Source organism: Pristiophorus japonicus, chromosome 6 (genome assembly GCF_044704955.1).
Source record: "Pristiophorus japonicus isolate sPriJap1 chromosome 6, sPriJap1.hap1, whole genome shotgun sequence".
NCBI lineage: Eukaryota > Metazoa > Chordata > Chondrichthyes > Pristiophoridae > Pristiophorus > Pristiophorus japonicus.
In genome coordinates, this window is record NC_091982.1 from 68,349,989 (window position 1) to 68,358,760 (window position 8,772).

The 8,772-nt window shown below is 41.0% G+C and overlaps 1 pseudogene; it reads left to right on the top strand.

Moving 5' to 3' along the window:
- The first annotated feature begins 324 nt into the window (after positions 1 to 324).
- LOC139266120 (dynein heavy chain-like) lies at positions 325 to 7,579 on the top strand (annotated as a pseudogene).
- Positions 7,580 to 8,772: the final 1,193 nt, after the last annotated feature.

Below are 8,772 nucleotides of genomic sequence, written 5' to 3' on the forward strand. Positions count from 1 at the left end.
AATCAATCAAACACTTTATTGGATTCAGCTAGAACAACGTTTTCAGAAAGCCTGCTGGCTGAAGTAATTCTGTCACTGATCAGCTAAATGATTGTAACTCAATTAAACTTTTTAACTGTGTCTCCTTGACAAAAGAGCCTGACAGAATCTGAGCTGTAGCCCCCAGCTACAGATTCATCAGCTCCTGAAGGGAGAGCCCTGCTCCTGGCAATCCCTTAGAGTGTCCCACTGGCACCAGGCTGCCACTCACATCTCACGGTAGTGTGCGGTTCGGCTAGCACCAGTGTTGGTGCCAAACCATAATACATTGGATACACTTCCGACATGCCCCCTTCCAACCCACAGTTAAATTTCGGAGAGTGCATTACTGGTAAGCAAATTGCCTGTGCAACACTACAGTGCATCAGGACCAGTGCACAATAGCATAGAATCGCGAGGCAAATTGCCCAACTTGGTTAATAGGGAAAGTCAATGGACTGACTTATTCTTCGTCCCTCTACGCACAGAGCCTTGGGACGTTTTCTACGCCAAAGGCACTTTTTGATTCCAAGTTGCTGTTGTTTCAAATTGCTCTGATCGTCCTTTGAACAAACCTGCTCGACTAGGATTCACGCTGATGGGCTTTGGTAAAAAAGAAAAGAAAGAATTTTCATTTCTATAGCACCTTTCATGACCATCAGACATCTCAAAGCGCTTACATAGAAACATAGAAACATAGAAAATAGGTACAGGAGTAGGCCATTCGGCCCTTCGAGCCTGCATCACCATTCAATAAGATCATGGCTGATCATTCCCTCAGAATTCCTTTCCTGCTTTCTCTCCATACCCCTTGATCCCCTTAGCCATAAGGGCCATATCTAACTCCCTCTTGAATATATCCAATGAACTGGCATCAACAACTCACTGCGGCAGGGAATTCCACAGGTTAACAACTCTCTGAGTGAAGAAGTTTCTCCTCATCTCAGTCCTAAATGCCTTGCCCCTTATCCTTAGACTATGTCCCCTGGTTTGCAGCCAATGAAGTTCTTTTTGAAGTGCAGTCACTGTTGTAATGTAGGAAACACAGCAGCCAATTTGCACACAAGCAAGCTCCCACACACAGCAATGTGATAATGAGCAGATAATCTGTTTAGTGATGTTGATTGAGGGATAAATATTGCTGTGACACCGGGGATACCCCCCTGCTGTTCTTCAAAATAGTGCAGAGGGATCTTTTACATCACCCAAGGGTAGACGGGGTCTCGGTTTAACGTCTCGTCCAAAAGATGGCACCTCCGACAGTGCAACACTCCCTCAGTACCGCCCCTCCGACAGTGCGGCACTTCCTCAGTACTGCACTAGAGTGTCAGCCTAGATTGATGTGCTCAAGTCGGTGGAGTGGGACTTGAACCCACAACCTTCTGACTCAGAGGCAAACGGGTTTAAAGTTGCCTTACTGAGGGAGTGCTGTATTGTCAGAGGTGCCATCTTACAGGCGCGATGTTAAAGTGAGGCCCTGTCTGACTGATGCACAAGATCCCACGGCCACTATTCGAAGAAGAGCGGGGGAATTCTCTCCAGTGTCGTGGCTGATATTAATCCCTCAACCAGTACCACCAAAAATAGATGAACTGGTCATTATCGCATAGGTTTCTGTGGGAGCTTGCTGTGCTTACCTACATAACAACAGTGACCATACTGCCTGTGAGTGCTTTGGGATGTCTGGAGGATATGAAAGGTGCTATATTAATGCACGTTTGTTCTTTATTTTTCACCAGACCCTACTCATGAGGATCTGCTGCTCCAGCTAATTTGGTCCCAGACTTACTAGAAATGGATAGAAATAGCCCTAGGATTGGTGCAGTGTTTATAAATAGATTGTGGCCACACTGCATTCCAGGTTATTCATCAGTCACCTGATCTAGTGTTCCATGTGATGAAGCCAGAACCAGATCAAATGTTCCTGCTCATGGTCTAATCAGGTAGCCAGGAAGAGGCCGTGTCACCGTGTGTGGAGGGGACGTGTGGGTGGGTATGAAGGAGTTGGGTATGCAGCAGTGAGGCAATAAACAGGGGACTGGGTCTTGAAATCGCTAAGAAAGGGAACTGGATGAGCAAAATAGCATTTTTCGTTGTTCCTTGTCCTCTATATTTAACCTTTCATTTTGATGTTAGAAGAAAAATCATAAATGGGGTCCTAAAAATTAGTGCTATTTTTTATAATTAGGTGCAAGTTCAGAAGCTTTGGGATTTTTCAAGATTGCTTGTGCTCCCATACATGAGTCCAAATCAGACCCAGAGCAAATGTGCCAGCTTTATTGAGACAGGCAGATGGAAAGACACCTAACACTGGGTCCTCCCCACCACCAGCCTCAAGTGACTCTAACAATGGAGGCCTGTGATTGGCCGCCTCAGAGGACTAGCACCTCCATCAACCACAATATAAGAGTCTCTGGGCTGGATTTTCGGGACCTCTGCGCTCCGTTTTCCGACCCGGAGCGGTGGCGATGACGGGGGGTGAGGTGTTCTGGGCGGGCGGCCAGCCTCCAGCGCCCCGCGGCGATCCTCGGGTCGGGGTTTAGCAGCGGCGCGGAGTAGCACCACCCGGAAGAGCTGCGCCCGGTGTGCAACACTCCCGGTCGCGACTCGTCCGCCCCGCAGCGTGCCCCGTAGTGACCACCCAGGAAATTAGGGCCATCCCACCATCCCGTCAGTGGACAGCTGAGTGATGGACTCCTGAGGTAAGTGCGATTGTTTGTTCTTTTAATGTTTTTAGCGATTTGTGTTCTGGTGGGGTGGCCAATGTTTTGTGAATGTTTTTGTGGGTTTTATTTTAGGTTCCCCCCACCCCCCGAGGCATCTCCGGGCGCGCTCACAGCCCAGCTCTTTAGCTCGGGAGTTTTCCACGGTAACGCCCCACAAGAGGTGTACAACGCTTCCCTTAGTGCTGCACCCCCTGACTCAGGGCCCAGCTGCCCAAACTTAGCGACTGAGGCGCAAACTGTTCCCGGGTGCTAACTTTAACACCCCACCGCCATTACCGTCTCAAAAACATCAAAGCCTAAAATCCAGCCCTGAGACTAGAGCCCGTAATCCAGACCAACACTCCAGCCCGGTGCTGAAGGAGCGCCGCATGTGCGCAAATTGGCTGCTGTGTTTCCTACATTATAACTCTTCAAAAGTATTTCATTGGCTGTAAAGTGCTTTGGGACATCGTGAGGTCGTGAAAGGCGCTATAGAAATGCAAGTTCTTCTTTCTGTTGGCAGTTACCATGCCATGCCACAACACCCAGGATGTGAGCATTTAAGGTAATTCTGCCTCTGACAGATTTCACTGATCCAAAGTCTGGGGCTGACTTTTGATGGATTCGACCGGAATAAAGTATTTCTCCAGGTTGAAAGTCCAGTAAAAATACGAAATAAAAACAGGTTTGAGGAGGGAGGGCAACAGCCTGTCAGATTATGTCCTGTAAATTCAACATAGGATCAAGAAATAAAGCTTGAATCCAGACAGGAAAATACTATGAAATAAGAGGGACTGGCATTATTAAGATGGAGAAAAAGAGAAGATATTGGATAATTGCAATCCCAAACCATTGAAATAAAGTAGTTCTTTATCATTCCAGTGTGAGCACAAATGACTTTGAAATGAAGAGATGAATCAGAAAAGAAAGAAAGACTTGCATTTAAAACTTTCATGACCTCAGGATTTCCCAAAGCGCTTTACAGCCTTATGTACTTTTGAAGTATTTTTTGGAGTGTGGTCACTGTTGTAACGTGGGAAACGCGGCATCCAATTTGCACACAGCAAGCTCCCACACACAGCAATGTGATAATGACTAGATAATCTGTTTTTAGTGATGTTGATTGAGGCATAAATATTGGTCCTAGGACACCGGAGATAACTCCCGTGCTCTTCTTCAAAATAGTGCCATGGGATCTTTTCCGTCCACCTGAGAGAGCAGATAGGGCCTCGGTTAAACATCGCATTTGAAAGACGGCACCTTCGCCAGTGCAGCGCTCCCTCAGCACTGCACTGGAGTGTCAGTCTAGATTTTGTGCTCAAATCTCTCTGGTGGGTCTTGAACTAAGTGCTGCCCACTGAGCCATGGCTGGCTTCTAAAATCACATCTCACCTTTCTCTTCTGGTGAGTTTTTAATCCTGTGACATTTTAATGGAGCGAAGGAAATGCCAGGTTTTTTTGCACTCCGCATTTGACAAAAAAAATGTTTTTTTATCGAAATGCATCAGTGGATTTTTTTGACCTAAGCCCATGACTGAGATTGCCCTCAGTCGCTGTGCAATACTGGACGTGTGATAAACAAATCTCACTGAGTCACCGACTGCCCATCAAATCCTTTAACTTTCATTAAAAATAAAGAAAGAACAGAATCCCGACTGCCCCAATATCAGGATCATGGGTTTTCCAGAATACTTGGGATTAGGTTGTCCGTCATTGTGTCAGAATGGTGTACCCCAAATTCCTCCTCCCGGGTACGGAGACAGATTGGGGTAGAATGTGCTCCTTGTTGTGCCCGTAAACAGGAGCCAATTTCAGGGTGCAATGATCCATGCCCAATCTGTGCCTGCGTTACGGGCAGCACCATATTGGTAAAGGCGGCTTTGCAGGTCTCCTGGGGGGCAACTGAAACAGTCGTTAAATACGCGTATGTTAATGAGAGGCGCATTACTTGTTTTCGGACCACTTGCAGAAACAGCATTATATATAGTATAATATCACACTTACAGTATTATATATAGTAAAATATCACACACAGTATTATATATAGTAAAATATCACACACAGTATTACATATAGTATAATATCACACACACAATATTATATATAGTATAATATCACACACAGTATTATATATAGTATAATATCACACTCACAGTATTATATATAGTATAATATCACACATAGTATTATATATAGTATAATATTACACACAGTATTATATATAGTATAATATCACACTCACAGTATTATATATAGTATAATATCACACACAGTATTATATATAGTAAAATATCACACTCACAGCATTATATATAGTATAATATCACACACAGTATTATATATAGTAAAATATCACACTCACAGCATTATATATAGTATAATATCACACTCACAGTATTATATATAGCAAAATATCATACACAGTATTATATATAGTATAATATCACACTCACAGTATTATATATAGTGAAATATCACACTCACAGCATTATATATAGTAAAATAACAAACACAGTATTATATATAGTATAATATCACACACAGTATTATATATAGTATAATATCACACACAGTATTATATATAGTATAATATCACACTCACAGTATTATATATAGTATAATATCACACACAGTATTATATATAGTATAATATTACACACACAGTATTATATATAGTATAATATCACACACAGTATTATATATAGTATAATATCACACACGGTATTATATATAGTATAATATCACACTCACAGTATTATATATAGTATAATATCACACACACAGTATTATATACAGTATAATATCACACACAGTATTATATATAGTATAATATCACACTCACAGTATTATATATAGTATAATATCACACACAGTATTATATATAGTAAAATATCACACTCACAGCATTATATATAGTATAATATCACACACAGTATTATATATAGTAAAATATCACACTCACAGCATTATATATAGTATAATATCACACTCACAGTATTATATATAGCAAAATATCACACACAGTATTATATATAATATATTATCACACTCACAGTATTATATATAGTATAATATCACACTCACAGCAATATATATAGTCAAATAACAAACACAGTATTATATATAGTATAATATCACACACAGTATTATATATAGTATAATATCACACACAGTATTATATATAGTAAAATATCACACTCACAGTATTATATATAGTATAATATCACACACACAGCATTATATATAGTATAATATCACACTCACAGTATTATATATAGTAAAATATCACACTCACAGTATTATATGTAGTATAATATCACACACAGTATTATATATAGTAAAATATCACACTCACAGAATGTAGAATTTAGTAATATCTCGCAAAAATTCCAGGTACCTTTCCCCTACAGAGGAGAAGAATCCCTTTCTGGGCTTTTAAAATGAGTTTAAAGGGGCAGACGAGGCCTGCGGGGGATAAAAGGGGATGCATTCATTGATTCATGGAGACCCCCGCACCCCCCAGTGTTTGGACTCATAGGAAAGGGAATTCAAAATGGACATAAATTACAGAAGCTTGAGATCCCCTAAACATCTATGGGAAGGAGCATATCAATTTTAAGATTCTACAACATTTTTGGCTGCAAAAAAGTTACTAAATACAGGAGGTGGGGCCAAATTCGTGCATTAAGGACCCCAGGCTATTCATCCTCTAAGAGATAATCAAATTACCCAATCAAGCACAATGGAAATCATGGTCAAGAAACTGGACAATCCTAAAACAATGCAAAACCAGTGATAGCACATTCTCACACCCTAATCAAGTTACTGCAGACAAAGGAGACATTTGAAAATCAATGGGCAGAACAGTTTAAACAGAGCCCAAGAGATTTGATGGGAGATAACGGAGCCTTTTTTTGGGATATATCTATCCCCCAGTTTTACAAGGAAATACTAGCAGAACATAGAAACTAGCAGAACACAGGAGAGAAGCAGAACACAAACGAGCAGAACACAGAACAGAGCAGAACACAGACTCGAACAGAACACAGACACGAACAGAACACAGACAGACACAAGCAGCCGGAGTGAAGAAATGGAGTCATGAAGGAACCTACAAGAAATCGTCAAGGACCGACTGAGCACGAGGCTCACGAAATGGAAGGTTGTCAGCAACCAAGTTGACAAACCCGGGCTACCACAACCAGCGAAACAACCAACCAAAACCAACTCAGCAAAACCCGAAGAATCGACATTTATTCCCACTCTACAATTTACTTCTGAACGGCCAACGGGTGAGAAATTACCTAAAAGGACTAACTAAAACCAAAGAAAGTGGGTACTTATCCCATACATCCAAAACGCAACTTACCGCATCAACGGACGCACCCCAACGGAAGACTACGCAGTCCGAAATCCTCTCCTCCATCCGGGGTACGGCTAGCCTAGAAGGCCAAGTGCAGCGAACCCACATACACACACACAGCATTATATATAGTATAATATCACTCACAGTATTATATATTGTATAATATCACACACATAGCATTATATATAGTATAATATCACTCACAGTATTATATATAGTATAATATCACACACAGTATTATATATAGTAAAATATCACACTCACAGCATTATATATAGTATAATATCACTCACAGTATTATATATAGTATAATATCACACACAGTATTATATATAGTAAAATATCACACACACAGCATTATATATAGTATAATATCACTCACAGTATTATATATAGTATAATATCACACACAGTATTATATATAGTAAAATATCACACTCACAGCATTATATATAGTATAATATCACTCACAGTATTATATATAGTATAATATCACACACAGTATTATATATAGTAAAATATCACACACACAGCATTATATATAGTATACTATCACACACAGTATTATATATAGTATAATATCACACACAGTATTATATATAGTAAAATATCACACTCACAGCATTATATATAGTAAAATATCACACTCACAGCATTATATATAGTATAATTTCACACAGCATTATATATAGTATAATATCACACAGCATTATATATAGTATAATATCACACACTCAGCATTATATATAGTATAATATCACACTCAGCATTATATATAGTATAAAATCACACTGACAGCAGTATATATATATGTCACACACTCCCCTGTATATATATATAAAATACAGTATCACACAGCGTGTTTTATATAGATACACACAGTAGCAAAGGGAATTTTGCTGGAGTCCATCAGGCCTGTGTGGATCTAATGCGGTTTACAAATAACACCTTACATCAGTGTAGCCAGCAGGAGAGCTGCTCTGCCAATTCTTCAGAGAACTCAAACGGTATCATCACGCAATATGTGTGTCCCCATTGATAAAGATGGAGAAAGTCATGATGCGAGTGGATTTTCAGGCTTGTTGCATTGTGGCTAAATGTCGGTTTTAAATCAGTGATGCTTGTGTGTGAAATGTTGCCATCTGAAAACATTGAGTGTTCTTGCCCTCTACTGACCAGAGGCAGACACATCAGGAGAGTGAATCCAGCACTGTACTGTGAGCAGAGCTGTGGGGGGAATTTTAACCCTGCCATCACCCCCGCTTCTCACCCGCCCCTCACCTGTCCGTCCGGGGAGGTTAGTTATATTCTTAAACATCTGCGACCCCAGACTGCCGCAAATACGCCTACTTCTGGTTTCAGGAGCGGAGCGGGCGGTGGGGGACTTGGGGAAGGGGAGTAACTCACTCTCGAAAGGTCAGTAATTTAAATATGTTAATGTGGCTGCTTGCTTCAGATTTTAGGAGCCGTTTATATTTAGCGGCTGTGGTCGAGTCTCCCGGGGCTCCCACTACTCGCAGACCGGCATTCCCCCATCTGGACAGCATTTCCAGTCGTTCCAAGGGGCTGAAAATCTGATCCATTCAGGCTTGGATTTCATTTTGCCCCAAGTGAATAATCTGCCCATCCGCCTTCTCCAGCGAGGGAGATGGGAAGGGTAGGATCCAGCAGGTCTGTGCTTTT